This window comes from Trachypithecus francoisi, unplaced genomic scaffold, assembly GCF_009764315.1.
Source record: "Trachypithecus francoisi isolate TF-2019V2 unplaced genomic scaffold, Tfra_2.0 Lachesis_group20, whole genome shotgun sequence".
In the NCBI taxonomy this organism is placed as follows: domain Eukaryota; kingdom Metazoa; phylum Chordata; class Mammalia; order Primates; family Cercopithecidae; genus Trachypithecus; species Trachypithecus francoisi.
The window spans coordinates 54,887,192-54,910,291 of NW_022681466.1; the positions used below are offsets into that span (position 1 = coordinate 54,887,192).

Genomic DNA, 23,100 nt, shown 5'->3' on the forward strand with positions numbered 1-23,100 from the left:
GGTCATCCTGAGCATTGGCTAGACTTCAGAGGCAGGCCTCAGTTCAAATCATCCCAGCCTAATGTTTGCCTTGGGCAAGTTTCAGAATCTCCATTTCTTTACCTATGAAAGGAAAATGATGCCGCTTGCCTTTCAGAAAAGTATTCAGTGAGATAACCTGTTGGAGAGCTTGGCACATAGTAGATGCTTGTTTCTATCTATGTGTACTTGTTTCTGTTTCTTTTTCTATCCCCTCAGCCCTTAAGCCTAGGGTCTTGCATATTATATGTGCCTTATTAATGTCTGCGATTGTAAGTGCACTGTAAGTGCAGGGTGAGGGCTAGAGGGCAATGTTTAGAGCAGGGGAAGTCAATGGACCTGGATTCAAATCCTCACTCTGCTACTCGCTAGCTGTAAGTCTTTGAGCAAATCACTTTTCTGTTCCTTGGTTTCCTAACTGTAAAATGGGAGATAGCAATATTGTTGTCTTCGTAGGGTTGATTAGGACTAAATGAGAGCCTGCAAATAAATAGCAGAGCTTGGCGCACACGAGGTGCACAATACTTAAACTTGAGTGAGACTGTTTCTGCCCGCGCTGCACGATTTCTGTTCACCATCAGTTTTTAGGAAATGTGAGTTAATCTGTGGGGTGTCCAGAACTGGAGAGTGGGTGAACCTCAAGAGAGGGCCATAGGACAGCAGTCTCTCCCGGAAAGGGGTGACCGCTCACTTTCTGGATTCCCCCTAGGCGGACACCCAGCTCATATCAGTCACAGGAGCTGGGTGCTCCTTGAAGTCAGAGTGAGCTGTGTCTCACTCATCTATGAAGCCCAGACCAGGGCCTGACACATGGCACAGGTTCAGCAACAGTTAAGGTGAACTGAGTTAGAGGATGTCTTAATAATATACTGGCTAATATATATTCTGTGCATATTCTGTGCCAGGCTCTGTTCTAAGCAGTTTACATTTTGATCCTCACAACAACCTATGAGCTAGATATTATCCATTTTTAAAATGCAGAGGCCGGGCGCGGTGGCTCAACCTGTAATCCCAGCACTTTGGGAGGCCGAGACGGGCGGATCACGAGGTCAGGAGATCGAGACCATCCTGGCGAACACTGTGAAACCCCGTCTCTACTAAAAAAAAAAATACAAAAAAAACTAGCCGGGCGAGATGGCGGGCGCCTGTAGTCCCAGCTACTCGGGAGGCTGAGGCAGGAGAATGGCGTGAACCCGGGAGGCGGAACTTGCAGTGAGCTGAGATCCGGCCACTGCACTCCAGCCCCGGCGACAGAGCAAGACTCCGTCTCAAAAAAAATAAATAAATAAATAAGAAAAAAAAAAAAAAAAAAATAAAATGCAGAAACAGGCTAAGTAACTTGCCCAAGGTCACACAGCTAGTAAACAATGACGGAGCTGGGATTTGAACCCAGGCTACCTGGCTCTAGAACCTATGTTCCTTTTTGCTTTTTTTTTTTTTTTTTTTTTGAGACAGAATCTCGCTCTGTGGCCAGGCTGGAGTGCAGTGGCGCTCCTGGCCTCAAGTGATCTCGGCTCACTGCAAGCTCCGCCTCCCGGGTTCACGCCATTCTCCTGCCTCAGCCTCCTGAGTAGCTGGGACTACAGGTGCCCGCCACCACGCCCGGCTAAATTTTTGTATTTTTAGTAGACACGGGGCTTCACCGTGTTAGTCAGGATGGTCTCAATCTCCTAGCTTCGTGATCCGCCTGCCTCGGCCTCCCAAAGTGCTGGGATTACAGGCGTGAGCCACCGCGCCCGGCCAGAACCTATGTTCTTAACTCCCACATTACCCTCAGCCCCGTGGGCTGGGTCCATCCATTTTGCCATATCTGCCACCACGAATTTCCTCCCCCAGCTCTCCCACTTGACCCTATCTTCTCCCAGCTGAGCCCAGGCCCAATGCAGCTCAAAGAGTGGAAATTCTCTTCCACCCGCCTCAGCAATCTGCCTCCCCCTTTTCTGAAATAAAGCCACTGCCACACCGAAGCCACCGCCGGATCTCTTGCTTATTTCAAGCCCTCCTAAAGCTTGTTGAGTTCTTAACTTATTAAAGATAAGCACATGGAAATAGGGAGCAAATCTCTTTATTTATGACATAATCTCCAGCCCAGAAAAGCGGCAGGAACAGTGTTGCCTATATTAGGGAACCAATAGGAAAAAAATCAATTAGATCCGCCAGAGCGTTTCGCTATTAACTTTCTTCTGATGTTTCTCTTAAGGCTGGTCATGGGAGTCTCCACTAGCAGCCGAGGTGGAGAAGAGAGGAGAGCTTTGTAGGAACAGAGGAAGGAATGTCACAAGGAAGGCAGCCGACCAGGCTTCCAGACAGAGGAATCTCTTCATCATGGTCTCCATTTAACCTCCATGTCTCTTGCTGCAATTTTTGTATTTTTAGTAGACACGGGGTTTCACCGTGTTAGTCAGGATGGTCTCAATCTCCTAGCTTCGTGATCCGCCCGCCTCGGCCTCCCAAAGTGCTGGGATTACAGGCGTGAGCCACCGCGCCCGGCCAGAACCTATGTTCTTAACTCCCACATTACCCGCAGCCCCGTGGGCTGGGTCCATCCATTTTGCCATATCCATTATGTGGGAGTTAAGGGCAGGAAATTCGTGGTGGCAGATATGGCAAAATGGATGGACCCAGCCCACGGGGCTGCGGGTAATGTGGGAGTTAAGGGCAGGGGAGTCAATTGGTCACTGTTGGCTTCTTGCAGACTTGAACCCCAAGTCTGACCACATTTTTGCAAGACCCATCGAGGGAAGGATCCTCCCTTTCTGAAAGAACAATATTCTGGAGGGGCTCTTCTTGACTGGTATTTAGTAGGGTCTTCTGCCTCAAACAGCCCCATGCGGCTACCGCGTGAGGTCTTCACATCCAGCTGCCGGCCTCCAGGAGCACTTGCTAAGCTATCTCCCAGAGATAGGTCTCACCCTTATTCCTGAGAGCCTCCAGTGAGGGGGGTGCTCTAGCTCCCATAGAAACCCCAGAATTCATCTCCTTAAAGGCTGGGGATCATGGCTTGTTCAATAATTTTTCTTCAGGTTCAGGCATGTAGCAGGGGCTCAATAAATATTCACAGAATCAATAATTATTATAAAAGCCCCATTGATGGAATTCTCGCTCTGTACCAAGGCTGAGAAGGGTGATTTGTCACCCAAAGTAGGACCCCTTTGCTGCTCCCTGAACCGACAACCCAGAAAAGCCTGCCAGTTTTGTTTTGTTTTTCCTTGTCTTGCTATTTGGCCAGGAGCAGCAGTAGCAGCAACTCCAAGAAGTAAGTATTATTATTATTATTATTATTATTATTATTTTTTGAGATGGAGTCTCGCTCTGTCACCCAGGCTGGAGTGCAGTGGCCACATCTCAGCTCACTGCAAGCTCTGCCTCCCGGGTTCACGCCATTCTCCTGCCTCAGCCTCCGGAGTAGCTGGGACTACAGGCGCCCGCCACCTCGCCCGGCTAGTTTTTTGTATTTTTTTAGTAGAGACGGGGTTTCACTGTATTAGCCAGGATGGTCTGGATCTCCTGACCTCGTGATCCGCCCGTCTCGGCCTCCCAAAGTGCTGGGATTACAGGCTTGAGCCACCGCGCCCGGCCTATTATTATTATTTTTTGAGACAGGGTCTCACTCATTGAGACAGTGAGACCCTGTCTCAAAAAAAAAATAATAATAATAATACTTACTTCTCACTATACTCCCAGGCTGGAGTATAGTGGCACAATCATGGCTCACTGTAGCCTCAACCTCCCCAGGCTCAGGTGATCCTCTCACCTCAGCTTCCCAAACAGCTGGGACTATAGGCATGCACCACCACACCTGGCTGATATTTGTACTTTTTGTAGAGATGGGGTTTCACCATGGTGGCCAGGCAGAGGAGGAAGCTGAGTCAAGGAGGAGAAGTAACTTGTCCAGGCTAATAAGTGAATTAGATATTCTATGTCCATCCACGGTTGGTCATTAGGAAGTTCTTCTTGAGGTCTAACCTAAACCTTTTCTGTTTCAGCAGCACTGGCTCCTTCTTAGTCCCATGGAAGCACAGATCAGCATCATTGCCCCTGCAAACTTCTCTCAGCTTAGGAGAGTCCACTCACTCTTTGCACATTGTTGACTTGAAATGAATATTAAACACCAAACCTCATAGAGGCCAGCCCTGCTGGGCGGGCAATGAACCAACCCTCTTTATGCCTGTTCATTATTATAATTAATATAGAGCTGAGGTTGGTGACGACCTCGCCCTCGCCAGGTATTTGGGCTATTTTAGCAGCTTATTCAGATCAATGACAGACAGCTCTGAATAGATAAACTCCCCGCCATCCAGACAAATCAATTGCAACACTGCCGTCACAACAAGCCCAAGAAATCAATCTGATTTCAGGCGACATGGTAACTCAGTGCTGGGCAAGCTGATTTTAATTTCCGCGTGGCTGAGACCCAGCTTCCTCTGCTCACTGGAGCACCCCTCTTTCCCAGTTGATGCTCTGTGCACACAGGTGCCCAGGGCCCTCAGAGGACTCAGGCCAGGGGGGCAGCTACATGGAGGACAGGGTAACCAGGAAGCTGTGTTACTTTGAGGAAGACTCTTGAACCCCCAGACCCAGAAGGAGCTGACTCAAATCCACTGCTGGGATCCTTGTTTTGCTGGCTTCAGCTTCGATTTTCCGCTGCCCTTTGCAAAAAACCAAGCCTGGAGGCCTTTCTGGGCTGCCTCCCAAATTAGGCAGCTGCAGAGGTAGGCTGCCTATCTCAGGCACCAGGACAACTGCCCTTTTTGGTCTGGGAGATTGAGTTTGTCTGGCAGGGCAACAAAAAACTCATCAGGATAGATGTAGTCATGTATTGGGTGCCTACTTTATGCCCAGGCACCATGCTAAGTAGTTTATACACATCATCTTCCTAACCTTTGTGACAGCCCAAAGAGATCAGTAGCGATGATCCACATTTTGCAGGGAAGGAAAATAAAGCTCAGAGAGGTTAAACAACTTGTCCTGAGTCACACAGCTTATAAGTGGTAGAGCCTAGATTTGAACCCATGTGTATTAGACTTCTGTGCCTAAGCTTCAGCCACCACACTCTCCTAAAGATGACATCAGAGGTGCCCATACTCTCCCCCGTCTAGATATTGCCTGGTTAAGTAATTCCTACTTGAGAGAGGAGGAAGCAGATTCTGAGAGGACAAGCCAGCGCATTTCCTCCAAGCTCCCAGGGAAGGGGAGCCTTTCTCATGAATTCTTACAGTCAGCAATTGTTCCTTGAACTTTCATCTCAATGCTTCAGGTACTAAGTAGAGGATGTTGAGGAATGAGAGGGTCAAGAGGCTGAGCTGGCCTCCTTCCCACACCCCAGCTCTGTACCACCCCACTTCCACCCCATCCCATTAATAGGTCTAGGTGGTGAGGTGAGGGGCTGGGATAGGCAGCAGTGTGTTAGGAGATGTGGTTTCGAAGTCAGCAGATCTGGGTCCAAATTCTAGCCCAGCTACAACTTGTTTGTTGAATACACCTAGGCAAATCTCTTAACCCCTTGGAACTTCCCTCATCCTGTCCATACAGTGGGGATAATATTACTCAAACCACAGGTTTGAGGATTAAGAGGGAAAATTGCATGGGAAGTGCCTAGTATAAAGTGGGTCCTCAACAGGTCTTGGGTTCTTTCCCCCTCTTATCCCTGCTCTTTCTGAAACCCCATGCCTTGGGTGCCCAGTTCTGAGTGGCGGAGGTCAGGGCATTTCAAATATGTTTTAGCCAAGAAACTTTTTTTTTTTTTTTTGAGACAGAGTCTCGCCTGTCACCCAGGTTGGAATTTAATGCCGTGATCTCACTGCAACTTCCACCTCCCAGGGTCAAGCGATTCTCTTGCCTTAGCCTCCTGAGTAGCTGGGACTACAGGCATGCACCACCACGCCCGGCTCATTTTTGTATTTTTAGTAGAGATGGGGTTTCACCATGTTGGCCAGCCTGGTCTTGAACTCCTGACCTCGTGATCTGCCTGTCTCGGCCTCCCAAAGTGGTAGGATTACAGGCATGAGCCACTGCGCCTGGCCAGCTAAGAAACTCTTTAATCAAAAGACACTTTATGAGGATGGCAAGGATACAAAATAGATAAAGGGGGAGTTGGTCAGATGGTCATAGGGGGCTGGGAGTTCTCCTGGCTTGAACCCCTCTCTCACCCCGAGCCCCATAGCAGCCGCTCAAGTGCTTTCCTCAAGCTCTGGGCCAGTGTGTAAAGGGCTGCCTCACTCTTAGGTATCTCAGGTCACGGGCTTCTCAGGAGCTCAGAAGTGATCACATCTGGTGATTTCTGGCTCCAACACTATCTCTCAGCCACCAGCTACTTTGAACCTGTTCTGGATTCAGGGCATGACAATTTAGGTGCCAAATAGGCAAAGCTGCTTCTGGCCATAGGGAGGCTGTATCTGGCTGCTCCGGGTGGGAGGTGGGGTTGGGCATCACAGCTGGGAGAGGCATAGATCTGGGGAGGGGTGGGCAGATGACCCAGGATTGTGCAAGGAGTCTCCATCCGTCTTGGGCAGCAATGGACTTGCAGGCTTCCATGGGAAGGAGGTGCCTGTTCACCAGGCTCAGCACTTAATATCCTCCCCGAGGGAGGCGGGGACCACAGGAAGCGGAAGCGCAGTGGGGAGAGTGACATACAACACCATACAGTGAGCAAGTGACAGAGGTGAATCCAAACCCAGGCCTGTGGGCTCCAGAGGGCCGGGGGTGCCCTTCACTCTCTCCTGTCCATATAGTGGTTGTCCTCTACCCCCAGCTCTCTGCAGAGAATTATCTAGCAGCCCTTTCACCCACCAAACACAGAACATGAAGAGAGAAACTAAAATTATAGCAGGAGGGAATGGGATTAGCTACTGGGAAGGACTTCCTGACTCATGAGCTTGTCTCTAGAATAAGTTATTAGAGAGGCAGTGCGCTCTCGCTCTCTGTCTCTCTGGAGGGATTTCAGATGGGGCTTCAGTTCAGCTGGGTCCCTGTGGCTTCCACTTCCTGAAAGCTACTGAGAGAAAAGCTGACCCCTGACGTGTATGGCTTTGTTTTTCGTAACGTTTATTTTTTGAATAGGTAATACCTGTACGTGGTTCAAATAATAAGGATATAAAAGGTTGTTCACTGAACTCTCCCTCCAGCCCCCGTCTCCAGGTTCCCCTCCCCAGAGGCAAGCAAAGTTACCTGCTTCCTGTCTAGACATATACAAGCAAACACGGACACATATTCTCTTTCTTGAGTCCTATTTTTAATACACAAGACATAACATCCCCTGCAAGCTCTTCTGTGCCTCGCTTTTGTCACCTGCCAATATATCTTGGAGATTACTCCGAATCAGTACATAAAGAGCTGCCTCACTCTTAGGTGTCTTTTTATGGTCACGGACTTCTCAGGAGCTCAGAAGTAATCACATCTGGTTTGATTAGCTTCACATTTCCATTTACAACCTCCCCGCCCAGAGAGGGCAAGAAACCCCTCCAAGGTCACGCAGCAAGGACTAGGGACGCGCAGGGCCTCTCCCCCTTCTCCCTCCTCCGTTCCCAGCTCCTGTCTCCCACCACCTCAAGGCTGAGCGCCGCCCAGGCGACCAGAAGGGAGGGGGGAGGTCTCTAATTGAAATGCCCTGCGTGCTGCCCATTTGCGATACGCACCTGGAGGGGCGCGCGGTGCGCAATGCGGGCGGGACCGTGGGGCTCCGGGTGCAGGCGGCGGCTGAGTGCCCACGTGGGTGCAGGCGAGGCCGGGCTGATTCCTCGAGAACCCCGCGCCTCGTGCTTCCCTGTAATGAGCTCCCAGGGCCCGAGGTGAGCTCCCTCCGCTGCTCACATGGCAGCCGCTTGGCAACAAAGAACACGGGGACTTTTTTCTTCCGTGCCTGACAGCTCATTAGAAGAATTAATTTACTCTAGCGTTTGCAGTTTAAAGGACATTATTTACTGGTTAATTGTTGTTATTACAAAATGTTAAATATCATTATTTATTTCCTAGGCCCTGACAGCTTTCTGACGGGAATTTATTAGGTGAGACTCTATCACCCATAGGCACCCCTGTTCGGGGCAGTCTAAGGGTGGGGAGTTTGCCCCTAGGCCTAGCTCTATAGGCAAGGCTGACACTCCGAGGGGCAGAACAGGAGGGGCTGCACCCTGGCCCACCCCAGGACAAAAGATCATTGTCTCCTCCTCATCCCCCACTTCTGTTCCCTGATGTGTGTGTGTGTCAGCGGGGCCGCGGGGAGCTGGCAGACAGGGGATATGCCTTGCATAAACCTGCAGTTTAGGGGTCAGGCTGGCAATTACCGGAGGCCCAGCAGCCAGAATGAGGTCCAGACTTTGGGTCCTTCCTTTAAACAGTATTTCCAAGAATGTTCCCCTCTCCTGAACACACAGAATTGAAGAGTTGGAACGAAGCCAGGTGGTCCGCTGGTGCTCAGAGCACAAGCCAGTGGCCTCCAGGCTGTAAATGGCCTATGGACTTGAGTTTGACCTACTCAAGAGACTTCACATAAAAATCCACTTTGCTGGCTTCCTTTGAAAGATCAGACAATCTTGCCACAAGACTTGACCCACAGTCTTGCATCAATTGGCGATGATCAGCTGGCACTGAAGGGCAGTGCTGTGCAAGGAGCATGCCTGCTCTCCAACAAAGGGAGGTGCCACCTTCCCCCTTTGTTACCTTCTCTACATTATTTTCCTAGCCTCCGTGGGCTTTCGAGTTTTCAAACCCGATCTGCTCTAATGATCACATGTAGATGTAGAAACTGAGCCCAGACAGGTTAAGTCTCTGATGGCCAGGACCACAGCCCCAGTCTACTTTTCTTTCTTTCTTTCTTTCTTTTTTTTTTTTTTTTTTTTTTTTTTGGAGGCAGAGTCTTGCTCTGTCGCCCAGGCTGGAGTGCAGTGGCCAGATCTCAGCTCACTGCAAGCTCCGCCCCCCGGGTTCCCGCCATTCTCCTGCCTCAGCCTCCCAAGTAGCTGGGACTACAGGCGCCCGCCACCTCGCCCGGCTCGTTTTTTGTATTTTTAGTAGAGACGGGGTTTCACTGTGTTCGCCAGGATGGTCTCGATCTCCTGACCTTGTGATCCGCCCGTCTCGGCCTCCCAAAGTGCTGGGATTACAGGCTTGAGCCACCGCGCCGGGCCAATCCTTTATTTTTATACACTTTGACAAGGAGGTTTTCCATAAACAACCTTTATAGTGGAGAACAGAGAACAGGAAAATCAACCTCCAGACATCAGCAGCTGCTCTGCTCAGGGCCGAGGCTCTTCCTTGCCAATGTGGTGAGGTGGAGGGGTGTACTTACCTTCCTTGATCAGCATATCCTGCTGTTTCCTGATGGTACCCATCATTTTCTGCGGAAGCAAACACTCTACAGAATCATCATATTCTATCTTGCACTTTCTCTGCCCGGATAACACTGATTCCATGTGCACATTCTATCCATTCTTCTTCAAAAGCATGGCATCCAGCAACAAATCTTGTAGGGCTGTTCAGCACTCTGGATTGTCCACCATTGATCTGTGTTAAGGCTGAACCTTTGCTGGATGTCCAAGAAAGGCACGGCGATCCAATACTCGTATCCTTGTCTTTCTCTGGCCATCGCTTCAGGAAGACCCCCAGTCTACTTTTCACCACACTGTGCTGCCCCCTGAATTTCTCTGCTCCCACCTCCTCTTGGTCCAGCTTAGAGTGAGTTCAGACAGGGAGCACAGGTCTTCAGCAGCTTCAGGGGCAGGAACAAGAAGCAGCCTAGTGAGAATTTACAAGGATCATGGCCTTATAAATAGCATCTACTTATTCATTCAGCAAACAGTTTCTGGGAATCTACTACGAGACGTATTAAAATGGTTAGGACCCAAATTGTGTTGTCGAGGAAATTAGTCTGGGGACACTGTTCATGCAGCAAGTTACACAGTGACAATACAAGGAGATATCAGAGTAGTAGAGGCATAGGAAGATCGGATTGGTGGGGCTGGAGAGAATTCATCCTTCATGCAGTGTTTTCTAGGCTGGGTGGATGGCCTGCATCTTCAAACATAGACGCATGTGTCTTATTTAATTCTCACAACATGGTGGATTGAAAATATCTGTCATCAGCTGATAAATAATGGCAATACCAGGCCTCAGACTTGCTGTCTAGATTCTTCCCCCAGGGTGGACGCTTGCAAGCCACTGCAGCCCTGGGGACCTTCTGTTCTAGCGGGTGGCACCCTTGCCAGTCTGTTGACTGGCAACCACATCTCACAACCACGCTGATTACCCTCATTTTACAAGTGAGGAACCTGAGGCTCAGAGACAGATGAGAGAAGCTGGGTGTTGACGGGTAAAATGGGCCCTGGGAAGGAGAGAGAATTGTTGTCTGAGACCAACACCCAGCCTCGGGAAATGTGGGTCTTGCTGCAGACTTCAAACAATGACCCTTTAGACAAGGTCTTCGGTACCATCCTTTCCTCCCCGGGAACCTGACAGCAGTGGGTAGCCTCAAGAAAAATGTGGAGAACCAAAGGGAGATGAAAAGTTCTTTGAAAAAGTATGAAAACGGGTTCAACTGAGCCATTATTGCTGCTATACTGTATATTATTATAAAGTTATTTCTGCCTGGCAGCCTGGTATATGTTAGACCCTACCTCATTGCTTCCAGGTTACAGGCCCTAATTCCTTGTCTGGTGAGACAGAAAGAGACCAGCACTATTGGAGTGAATCCTGAGCTGATTCAGAAAGTGTACAGCTTGAGGAATTTTACAGATTCTCAGAATATCAGGGCTTGCTGTCCTTTGGAGGTCTTCACCACCCCCCCATTTCATTTTATTGCCATATTAAATTTTTAAAAATTTAATTCATTTTTGGAATAGGTGATACGTGCCCAAGGTGCAAATTCAAAAGGTGTAAAAGAGTATACGGTGAACGGGCTCTCCTACTGCTCAGAGGCAGCCAGTGCCAGCAATTGCTTCTGTTTCACTGTATTCAAAAATAACATTGTTTCTCTTTTCTGTTCATGTAGAAAATACAGTAATTCCTGTAGAAGAAAGTACAAAGTCATATGTAATCCACTATTTGGAGTTGAACATTGAATATTATTCACATTTTTGGTGTTCACATTTCAGCCAGCCTTTTCTCTTTGCATAGATGCATGCATCTATAGTCACAAACTTGCATAACCTGGTTTTATTACTTGTTTACATTAAATGTGATTCTTCAAAAATACAGATCAGAGAGGATACAAACTAAACTGATAACAATGAGTACCTTCGGGAAGAATAATGAGGTTGGGTAAGGATTGAAGGGAAATTTTTTAGAATGAAAATATATTGATATAGTACTTCCTCCTGTTATTCCTCTGGAATCTGATTTTAAATGACTAGATCAGAGGCTACTATTTAATCAATCCTTTATTATTGTGGTTTTAAGATGTTTGCAAGTCTTGCTATTATAGATAAAGCTGCGATGGACGTTTTTGTATCTTTTTGTAGGTTGGAGCAAAAGTAATTGCTGTTCTTGCCATTGAAAGTAATGGCAAACCCAATATATCTTTGCACACTTATCTAGTTTTCCTTGGGGGCGCCTTAAGAAATGGAACTGCTGGGTCAAAGGTGGTGTATACTTTATGGCTTTTTGATCCATCACGTCAAATTTCCTTCCCTCTGGGCTGTCCCAATCTTCTGTTCCATCAGCAGAGCCTGCCCCCTACTCCCACATCTGATTTGTTCAACATAGCACACATGTAAGGTCTGTGAGATAGTGAGGCAAACTCATGGTAGGCTGGGACAGCTTCTTCTCGGGGTGAAGAACCCTAGGATGCTGGCAGCAGCCCAAAGGGACCTCAGTGGCCAAAGGGAAAAGGAGGAGGAGCAAGGAATGGGTGTAGAACCCCCAGGCAGGTGGGCAGGGGCCTCCACCAGTCCAAATTACAAGGCCAAAAGTTGTACAGCAACAACCCAAGGCTGGACCTGGATCCTCACCAGGGACCTAAGTGCCACCTTCTGCAGTGGTGCCACAGAGCTAAAAGCACAGCCGAGATGGTTCCTCTTGGAGTTCTAGCTCATGAGAGTCACATGGCCTCAAGATCATGTGGACATGGAGAACCTTCTAGGACTGGCTCCAACTCCTGCCTTCGCTAAGTGTCTCAGATTTGATTCCAGGTCTCCTCTTTGCTTCCAGGTGCTTGTCACTGCTCAATACTTGTGGGTGTCACCCACAGCCTTTGTACTCTTAGATTCTCTGGCAAGTTGACCCATTTCGTTTGGAAAACTTCAGAAGAAACGGGGCAGACACAAGATGGACTTGTTGATTTAATTGAAAAGATGGTATTCTGAAAGCACCCCCTCCCCTCTGGAGCCCAGCATCTTCACAGTAGCTGAGGTTTCCTTGTGATGGGGTGAAAAGAGAAATCCCAAGATTGCATCTCATTGGTGAGATGAATAATACATTTGAAGCATCTCACAAACTGTGTTTGATCTGCCTAAAGCTTCAGCCGTTAACGTATTTCTCTTTATCCCCAGCAAGGGAGGGCTGGGAACTGTCAACATTTTCCTTTCTGCCTAATTTGTGCCTTCTCCATAAAGAGAAAAGCAGGGGCTGGGGCAGGGAAGGAGACAAGAAAGGGAAGAGTGACACACTCCCTGGAACAATGCAGTGAGTCACAGTACTGGGTGGTGTTCCCAGGGCCTGGGAACACTGGGGGTCATCAGGACACAGCAAGGGGTGGTTGACTCTGGGGAGAGGGGCTGTGCTATGTGTGCTGGGACCTGTTTGCAGGACTGTATGCCCCTAAGAAGTCAGTCCCTCGGAGGGTCCGTCTCCTGTGTTTCTGGTGGGAAATCAGAGGTGAAACTGAGCCTTGCCAGTTGCCAAGCACCAAAGATGCTTCCTTCATCTCATGGGAAGCAGAGGGTAATGGTGTTAAAAACTGCCCCTGACTGAGCTCAGGAAGAGCACTGTGCCTGTATTTTTACCAACATGCTTCCAGTCACTCTTTGTGTCTCTCTGCAGGCCAACCTTAGCGTTAAGGATCCTATCCAAGGTCACGCTGAAGGTAAGAGTCAGGCTACCTGGTCCAGAAGTTCACATTCTTAAGTGCAGTGCCATTCTCCCCCTCCCCAAGTCTCCATGACGTTGCCTACCTAGGCTCCTATCCTGGAGTAGGGTGGTTACGAGCAGACTCTGGAGGAAGGCGGCTGTGTTCTGAATCCTCTCACCAAGCCTCACTGTCCTCGTGTGTAAAACGGAGGTGTTAACAATAGTACTGACTCCATAGGATTGTGGTGAGATTAAATAAGTAAATATCCTCCGGTTCTCAGAGCAGTTCCTGGAGCATGGGACGCACTGTGTGTATTAGCTCGTTTGTATTTTTCCCGCTTCAATGAGCTGGTCTATGTGTGTATGAGCTCTTATTCCCAGCCCATTCTATTCCACAGGCTGGGAACAGCCACCCCTCCCAGCTGGCCTTGAACCTATTTCATCTCCCCTATTGGGACGATCATCTCTGTTTCAATTCACATTATTTCCTAGCCCTCTTCCTCCCCTACCCAGCCTGGTTTGGGGCCCCACCGCCAGACCCCACCACATAACCCTCATTCCTAGAAGCTTCCCTGAGACCCCCCCAGAGTACCGTTGATGCATCTTTCACCAGGTCTTTTGCGTGAGTCCTTCTTTTTTCTAAATTAAAAAAATTATTGGTTGGTTTGTTTGCTTTTTAAGAGATGCGGTCTTGCTGCATTGCTTAGGCTAGATTTGAACTCCTGGGATCAAGTGATCTTCCCACCTCAGCCCCTGAGGAGTTGGGACTACAGGCATGTGCCAGCATGCCCAGATTAAAATTTTATTTTTAATTAACAAATAATAATTGTATACATATTTATGGGGCACATTGTGATGCCTTTGTTTTATTTTTATTTTAGAGACAGGGTCCCACTGTCACCCAGGCTGGAGTGCAGTGGTGCGATTATAGTTCCCAGCAGTCTCGAACTCCTAGCAGTCCTCCCGCCTCAGCCTCTTGAGTAGCTGGGACCACAGGCGTGCAGTACGATTCCTGGCTAATTTTATTTTGTTTTATTTTTTGTAGAGATGGGGGGGTCTTGCTTTATTGCTCAGACTGGTCTCAAACTCCTGGCCTCAAGTGATCCTCTCTTCTCAGCCTCCCAAAGTGTTGGGGTTATAGACATGAGTCACTGCGCCCGGCCTGATGTTTCAGTATTTGTTTACAATGTGGAATGATTAAGTCAGGCTAATTAACAAATCCATCACATGATCTCACTTATATGTGAAATCCAAAAAAGTTAAAGTCATGGAAGTAGAGAGTGGAATAATGGTGGCTGGGCACGGTGGCTCAAGCCTGTAATCTCAGCACTCTGGGAGGCTGAGGCAGGCGGATCACCTGAGGTCAGGAGTTTGAGACCAGCCTGACCAACATGGAGAAACCCTGTCTCCACTAAAAAATACAAAAAATTAGCCGGGTATGGTGGCAGGCACCTGTAATCCCAGCTATTCAGGAGACTGAGACAGGAGAATCACTTGAACCCGGAAGGCTGAGGTTGCAGTGAGCCAAGATCGCACCACTGTACTCCAGCCTGGGTGACAAGAGCGAAACTCAAAAAAAAAAAAAAAAAAAGAATGATGGTTACCACAGGCTCAGGGAGGGGGTTGGATAGGGAAAGGGAAAGTATTAATCAAAGGGTACAGAGTGCGTGGTTTCTAATAGGTCCTCTCATTCCCATGGACTTTGCTGATTTGGGTGGCTCTTTTATCTCCTGTAATGGCCAGTAGAGAAGACACCCACTCCCTTGGTAATCAGTCACACACTTCCGCATGTGGGAAAGCACCAAGAGAGATGACATCTCTGGGAGGGAAACAGAGCAGATAGTCCCCACTGGGGAAGGAACAAGGGACCGAGGAGCGAGAGAGATGCTCCCAATAACTAGCAGTGTGTCTCCATCCTAAGCCACTCGTTCCTGTACTTCAGTTTCCCAGCCTCCTTCCTCTGCCGACCCCCTGTGGGGAAGCTGCTCTTTGTGTCCACCCTTAGTCCCCCAAGCTGCAGCTGTGAACTGAGCCTTATGCGCAGCAGCCAAGAGGCACCTCAGAATTCCCAAGTTCGGAACAGGAGGAAGGAGTCTGCCAAAGCAGGCAGTGAAACTAGATTTTGGGGAGGACTTCAAGTGTGGTTGGTGAGAGGGTGGTCCTGGGGAAGGGAGACCTCTCTCTTCAGGGCAAGGCAGGCCTGGGGTCCCAGTAGCCTGGCCTGCATGCCTGCCCATTGCCCCAGAACCCTTCTGTTCAGGCCTGGCATCCCACAGAGGTGGCATTCTGCTCAGGAGCTCAGAGCACAGACGAAGAGGCGGGCATTGCCGGGAATTGATTTGCGGGAGCAGCGGGGGCTTTCTCTTCCTCCTTACTTCCCTGGTCTTTGATCTCCTGTCCTCCATAGTCCATTTCTCCCCCTCCTTCCCTTGATTTCTTCCTCTTTCTCTTTCTTTAGCTGAATCATAGCCGCTCCCTAGAAGGCAAAGGCTGGGGGAGGCAGTTCTTTGTCCTCTTTTTCCCTTAACTAGGTGGGTCCTCGCTGTCCAGATTTCAGCCTTCTACCCAAGTCATGAGGCAGGATTTGGCCATGGGGAAAGGATACACACACACACACACACACACACACACACACACACACACTTCCAAGGCAAGAGCTGAAACAGAGGCAGAAAAATCAAGGAAAAGGGGAGAGGCAAAGAGAGAAAGGGTTCAACCATCAGAAAGACAGTAAAAGACAGAGATGAGGAGAGTCAGAGACAACGAAAAAAGAAAATTGAGCAAATTAAAAATTTTACAACCATCCAGCAAGTCTGCAAAAACGATCTTCCCTGCGGTCTTTCATTTATCTCATTATCTGACTCCGAATGTGCTTTTTCCCCCCTTTCTTTTCTCGCCACACTTGGTGCAAAATCTTATTAGATTTTTTTTCTGGCAGGGGCTTCATATAGTCTTTTTCATTACATTTCCTAATAAAAGCAATCACTAGGACGGCACGGCTGGAGGATTAAAAAGCCACCTCAGCCGCCTCCTGTTCAGCAGAACCACTACTCGTGGGAGCCTTGTTCACACTGCCAGGGGAGTGGGCCAGCCCCTGCCGGCCCCGGGTCAGGGAAACCCAGGCTGTGCTGTGGAATGTTCCAGGGCACACATAGGTTCATGATATCATGGGAGAAGAACTGAAGGAGGGGTCCCTTCCTGGAGCTATTGTAGAGCAGGAGTGACAGACACCTGTATTTAACCCAGCTGATCCTGGCTGATTTTTATTCCTGAGGAAGGAATATTTTGGGTCTTTTTCTTTGGACTTTGGCCCACTCCGTCCTATAGCAAATTTTTATGAATAACATCTGTGATATAAAATATTTATCCCCATTTTGTTTTGAAATAGGATCTGTCATTCTGTTGCCCAGGCTAGAGTACAGTGGTGGGATCTTGGCTCACTGCAGCCTTGACCACCCTGGCTCAAGTGATCTTCCTGCCTCAGCTTCCCGAGTAGCTACAGGTGTGCACCAACACACACAGCTAATTTTTCTTTTTTTTTCTTTTTTCTTTTTTTTTGTAGAGACAGGATTTCACCGTGTTGCCGAGGCTGGTCTTGAACTCCTGGGCCAATGGCCTCCCAAAGTGCTGGGATTGCAGGCATGAGCCATCATCCCCAGCCAAATCTTTACCTTTTGAATAGATTTTATTTTGTTACCTAGACTTTTTTTTTAGTGTGTATAATATACATAACATTTACAATTTGCAATTTAACCATTTTAAGGGTACAGTTCAGTGGCATTGAGCACATTCACACAGCCATCACCACCATCCATCTCCAGAACTTTTTCATCTTCCCAAAATGAAACACTCTCCTCATTATACAATAATTCTCCTTTGCCAGCCCTTGGTAACCAATAGTCTCCTTTTTGTCTATGAATTTGTCTATGTCTATTTTAGGTACCTCATATAAGGAGAATCATAGCATTTCTCCTTTTATGTGTGCCCTGTTTCCCTTCACATAATGTCCTCCAGGTTCACCCATGTTGTAGTATATGTCAGAATGACATTTCTTTCTTCTTCTTTTCTTTTCTTTTTTTTTTTTTTGACACAGGATCTCATTCTGTCACCCAGGCTGGAGTGCGGTGGTATGATCACAGCTCACTGCAGCTTCAATCTCCTGGGCTCAAGCAGTTCTACCTCAGCCTCCCGAGTAGCTGGGACAACAGGCTACCACACCCAACTAATTTTTTGCATTTTTTGTAGAGAAGAGATTTTGCTGTGTTGCCTAGGCTGGGTCACCTTTTTTTTTTTAAAGCCAAATAATATTTCATTGTATGAATATGTCACATTTTGTTTATTTCATCCTTTTTAAAAACAGAAACATTTTCACATAAGGAAAGTGAAAAGCAGAGAAAACCCACCAGATTCCCATTAATACAATGGTTCTCTCATTTCTCTTTTGCTAATAATTATACCTCCATCCCATCTCTGAACAATCCTGTCCTCCCAGGGCTCCTCCAAACCTCTTGAGAAAGCAGTTTGGCAGAGCATTTGGCATTTGGTAAGGGCCAAAAGTTACAGGGAAACAGGTCTGATAAATCAAGCTAAAGGAGAGCAAGGAAACCCCTATAAAGTAGCAAGACATTTTATTGCCTGGGTTATAAATTGGCCTGAAGGTATTTCACACATTAGCCTCCAGGATGACTTGGGCCACACATTGAGTGCCACTGGATTAACTACTCAACTTCATACGGCAGCGACTTTGAAGAGAACCATAGTCATTTGGAAATATGTGGTCTGGTATGTTTTAAAATAAAGGTACAATAATCAAGTTAAAAACAACTTTTCAATGACTTGTTGCTTTGAAACCACTTAGGCCACCCCTGGTTAACCGCTGCATCCCTCAGGTGCTCGGCCAGGGCTGCACGAGTTAGTCCCAATCAGCACTTCTCAAAGACCCAAGAGCATCGCAGATGTAGGGGAGCTGCAAGGGAAGCCATTACTGGAGAAGTGTGCACATGACTACCTGGAGTGGCGCAAGCTGCTCCCAGCAGGGTCTCCCCAGTCTTAACCACTGGTTCGGTTCATGATGATAATACTTTATATCTGCATGGCCCATTGGGATCCTTTTACCTTTCATTTCTTTCCAGTCTCCTCTAGGACCTTTTTTTTTAGACGTAGTTTTGCTCTTGTCGCCCAGGCTGGAGTGCAATGGTGTCATCTCGGCTCACTGCAACCTCTGCATCCCAGGTTCAAGCAATTCTCCTGCCTCAACCACAGCCTCCCGGATTCAAGTGATTCTCCTGCATCAGCCTCCTGACTAGCTGGGATTACAGGCACCTGCCACCATGCCTGGCTAATTTTTGTATTTTTAGTAGACACACGGTTTCACCATGTTGGCCAGGCTGGTCTCGAACTCCTGACCTCAGGTGATTCACCCATCTTGGCCTCCCCGTAAAGTGTTGGGATTGTTGGGATTACAGGTGTGAGCCACCGCACTTGGCCTGTTCTTTTTTTTTTTTTTTGAGATGGAGTCTCACTCTGTTGCCCAGGCTGGAATGCAATGGTGTGATCTTGGCTCGCTGAAACCTCCACCTCCTGGGTTCAAGCAATTCTCCTGCCTCAGCCTCCCTAGTAGCTGGGATTACGTGCCCACCACCATGCCTGGCTAATTTTTGTGTATTTTTAGTAGACACAGGATTTCACCATGTTGGCCAGCCTGGTTTCGAAGTCCTGACCTCAAGTGATCCGCCCACCTCAGCCTCCCAAAGTGCTAGGATTACAGGCATGAGCCATCATGCCCAACCTCCTTTGTTCTAAGTCTCTGCCAGCCTCATCCCTGTCCTAGACCCCAGAAGATAGCAGATCCTGCTCAGAAGCGTAGAAGCACAGAGGTCACAAAGACTTCCTCACCAGGCTCCTTTCCTCCTTCCCTCTTCCTGTGGCAGAGCCCCTGAAATGGAATATGGATTTCACCACCTTTCTTCTCTCTGCATAAGCAGAAGTATTTATTCTCTTCTTTCCCCTTATTTTTTCTTTTTTTCTTTTGAGGCGGGGTCTCACTCTGTCACCCATGGAGGTTATTTATTTTCCACGTGCCCTTAACAACGGGGTCTTTTTTTTATAGGCTGACAGACACAAACAGACAGATGCCCCCTTTCCCACCTTCCACTGGTACTAGCCCTTTCTGCATCACACCCTTTCTCTTTTTAAGAAGCTGCCTCCTTCCTTCCATCAATGCTCCAGGGGGCTTTTATTTTTCTTTTATTCTCAGCTCCCTATCAATCAAGGGGAGGGGGACACTTTATCTGAACCCTTGGTGAGCAACAGCAGCAACCGGCAGCTGCCAGGGCAGTGGGAACTTCATTTTCAGTGCTGACGTTTATAAATGTGGCACAGAGTACCAGTAGGGACTGGAATAAATCAAACAGCTTCTCCAGAGGTCCCTAGGGGATGCTTTAGAATTTCTTCTCACTGGGGGCTCCTTCTCTTTCTTTGCAGGCATGGGTTGGGATAGGGAATGCAACGTGGAATGAGCCACATTCTTGCCCCATCTTCACAAAAGAACTAGCAGGACCCAAGACCCAGGGTGCTGAAGAGAAAGGGTTGGGGTGAGCAGTCTTGGGTGAGGGTGGGGATGCTGACTCTGTTGCTTTTTAGTGATCAGTTGCCTCATCTGCAAAATGAGAGTAAAAATACCTGCCTGTCCACTTCACGAGGCTGCTGTGAAGATGAAATGAGATGTCTGTGAGTGGGTGCCCTGAAACCTGCGACAAGCTGAGGCAACTTGGCAAGAGGTTATGAAGGAGCAATGGTGAGGAGCAGAGTTATTCAGCACCCCAGGGCATCTGGAGAGCTTTCAACGGGCTAGGCAGACCTTCCCCGGCCCATCCCAGGAACCTCCACTTTCTCTATCCCTTTAAAAATTCTGGGCAAGGATCCCTGGTGGTCTGTTCCAAACACAACTGGAATCGTCCCAATGTCTTCTCTAAACCTTTCTTCCTCTGTCCTTCTAAACAGCAAGAAAATAAATGTGGGCAAGCCTGAGAGGTGAGAGACTGAGAGAGAGAGAAAGCAAGAGAAAGAGTAAAGCTAAGATTCCACTTGGAAAAGGGAGCTGCCAAGGATGAGGTGGGAAGTGGGTGGCAGCTGGTTAATACTGCTCTGCTGAGAGCTCTGCAGGGGTCTTTCAAGGTTCTGTATGAGAACCTTGCTTAGTGAGATGAGACCCAGCATGGGCCCAGTAATCCCACTTCCTTTACATTCTCTAAATTTTCCAGATGCAGCACACAACCCTTCACTTGCTTTCTGGCCTTTCTGTGGATTTCACTCCTACCCAGGCTGTGGTTGGGAGTCAAGGTGCAGACAGGATGCTGACAATGCCTAGAGCCCATCCCTGACGCCCATCAGGACTGCAATGATCTGCACAGTATTTTCTCCTAAGTAGTTTCCTATACGTAGCAAGATTCCACCCAGTTTCACCCACCAGAGGCAACTAGCGTTGCCAGTTTCTTGCTATCCTTATAGAGAGAAAATTTATTTTCTATAAATATTTGTTCAGCACTTTATTTAAAGAGGTTAGGCACCACAAAAAGGAAGGATGAACAGAGGACCATGCTTCTCTGTGGATCTGAGCAATTCAGTGCTGGTGGGCAATTGCTGCCCATTCATCAAAACAAAAGCTGTAAGCAGGACCCAGTCTTAGTGGAAAGCAATTAACTTTGGGGGGGTCACAGCCTGAACCTGCACCTTATCAAAATATTCCTTCTTTAAAACAAATATAGTGATTCCCTAAAAAACATTCTAGACAGCAAGATACTCTTCTAAGGTATTCCAATTCATGATGATGCTTTAGAGTTCCATGTATATTGGCCCCTCAGCCAAAGCCTGACTGGTCCACACCTACATCTAGCTCTCAGGGTGGCTATCAAGAGATTCTCATTCTTGCTGCCCTAGGAGGGAGGTGGTCATCCTTGTTGACAATTGCCACTGTCTTTTTTCACCCTAGGCATCTGAGGAGGAAGGGGTGAAGGAAATAAGAGACCAGTACACGTGCAGAAGATACTGCAGAGCTTAGATATTCTAGGAGTTAGTACTCTGATTGCAACCAAGTTCAGAAGCTCGGCAATGGCAGGCTGAGTTATTTGGACCAATTATCCCAGTAAAAATAATGAAAAATGCTAGATAAAATATCAACAACATCTTAAAAACCTTGAAGAGTTAATAAAATAGTAAGGAATCAACAAGCCAACATGGAAGAGAAAACCAGAGGATGCATAGAAATCACTTTTCCCTTAAAGAGCATCTGTCAATTCTTGCAAATCTGAACTTTCATTTTGATGGCCTGGTAGAGTAAGGGGGTTGGAAATCCAAGCCCAGTGCCTGCTCATTGTGGAGACTCTAATAGAAGATTCTCCCCTTAATATGCTGAGACCCCCAAAGGGCTACACCATCAGGGTAAGGGTAAACCAAAGTAAGCTAGCCCCATCCACATTGCCTGGGTGCTCCAGGGAACCTCAGGCTGGGAACTGGGTTTAGATGGTTGTGTCCCTGATGCCTGGTGGATGTAAACACAATCTGGTGTAAAGGAAGGCACTTTCATAAGAAAATAATTCCAATATATTTGTTCAAGCACAGCTACCAGAACAGTGTTAAAGACAGTCAAGCCTATAAGAAAATAAGGCTCCATGAGTGAGAATCAAAGAAACAAGAGACAAAATAAAAAAGTCATGAGGACTTCACACATTAAAATGATCATACATAGACTATAATACAACCATGCTTACTGCAGTCAAATAAATAAAAGACAAGCTGGAAAATATTTGCAGGGACAGGAAATTATGCAAGGTGACAAAATGGACTAAAGATATAGTAACAAATCCCAGCACTTTGGGAGGCCGTGGCGGGCGGATCACGAGGTCAGGAGATCGAGACCATCCTAGCTAACATGGTGAAACCCCATCTCTACTAAAAATACAAAAAAATTAGCCAGGCTTGGTGGCGGGCACCTGTAGTCCCAGCTACTCAGAAGGGTGAGGCAGGAGAATGGTGTGAACCCAGGGAGTGGAGGAGCTGGCAGTGAGCTGAGATTGCACCACTGCACTCCAGCCTGGGGTACAGAGCAAGACTCCGTCTCAAAAAAAAAAAAAAAAAAAGATATAGTAACAGCAATTAAAACTCAACTCATTAATTTAAAAACAGCTTAGAGACAGTGGAACAGAGTTAGCAAAGTAGAAGATAATAAGGAGAAATTAACTGGAATGCAGCATAGAGATTAAAAAAAAAAGAGAGGCGAATAGAGAAGATAAGAGATACAGCATGCAGAGATCTAATATATGTATTTTGCAGAAAGGTGGGAAGAATAAATAGGGCAGAGGAACGTATTTGAAGAGATAATGGCTGAGAGTTTTCCAAAGCAGATGAAAGACACCAGTCCACAGATTCAAGAGGCGTGAAATTCCAAACATGACAGTGCTGTTTAAACCAGCAGCCAGGTGAGAGAGGAGGGAGGGATACAGCTGAGCCTTCCCAGTTCCAGCATGCTTAAACTTCCCATAAAAACCCCAGTGAGAAGAAAAAGCTCTAGGCTTCTCAACAAGAAGGAAAGCCTTCTGGCTTTGGCACCAAAGATTCCCTGGCTCTTTTAGGCCTTTCTCCCTTTTCCACTGCCTCAAGGCCTCTTCCCTAGGTAGGTCCTGGTTTCCTATTATTCATTCATGAAGGCCTTCCCTTATTTTTATTTAGTTATGTTCTTACTCTCTTCTTCTTCTTCCTCTTCTTCTTCTTCTTCTTCTTCTTCTTCTTCTTCTTCTTCTTCTTCTTCCTCCTCCTGCTCTTCCTCCTCCTCCTCCTCCTCCTCCTTCTCCTCCTCCTCCTTCTTCTTCTTCTTCTTCTTCTTCTTCTTCTACTTCTTCTTCTTCCTCTTCTTCTTCTTTTCTTAGAGATAAGGTCTTGCTATGTTTCCCAGGCTGGACTCAAACTCCCGGGCTTCAGTGATCCTCCCATCTCAGCCTCCAGAGTAGCTAGGACTACTGATGCATGCCACAATACCATGCTAGGCCTTCCCTTAAGCCTCTCTTTCTCTCTTTACTTCAGAGGAAGGAA

General features: G+C 47.6%; 1 pseudogene; it reads right to left on the minus strand.

Moving 5' to 3' along the window:
- Positions 1-9,076: 9,076 nt before the first annotated feature.
- On the minus strand, positions 9,077-9,598 carry LOC117068021 (annotated as a pseudogene).
- Positions 9,599-23,100: the final 13,502 nt, after the last annotated feature.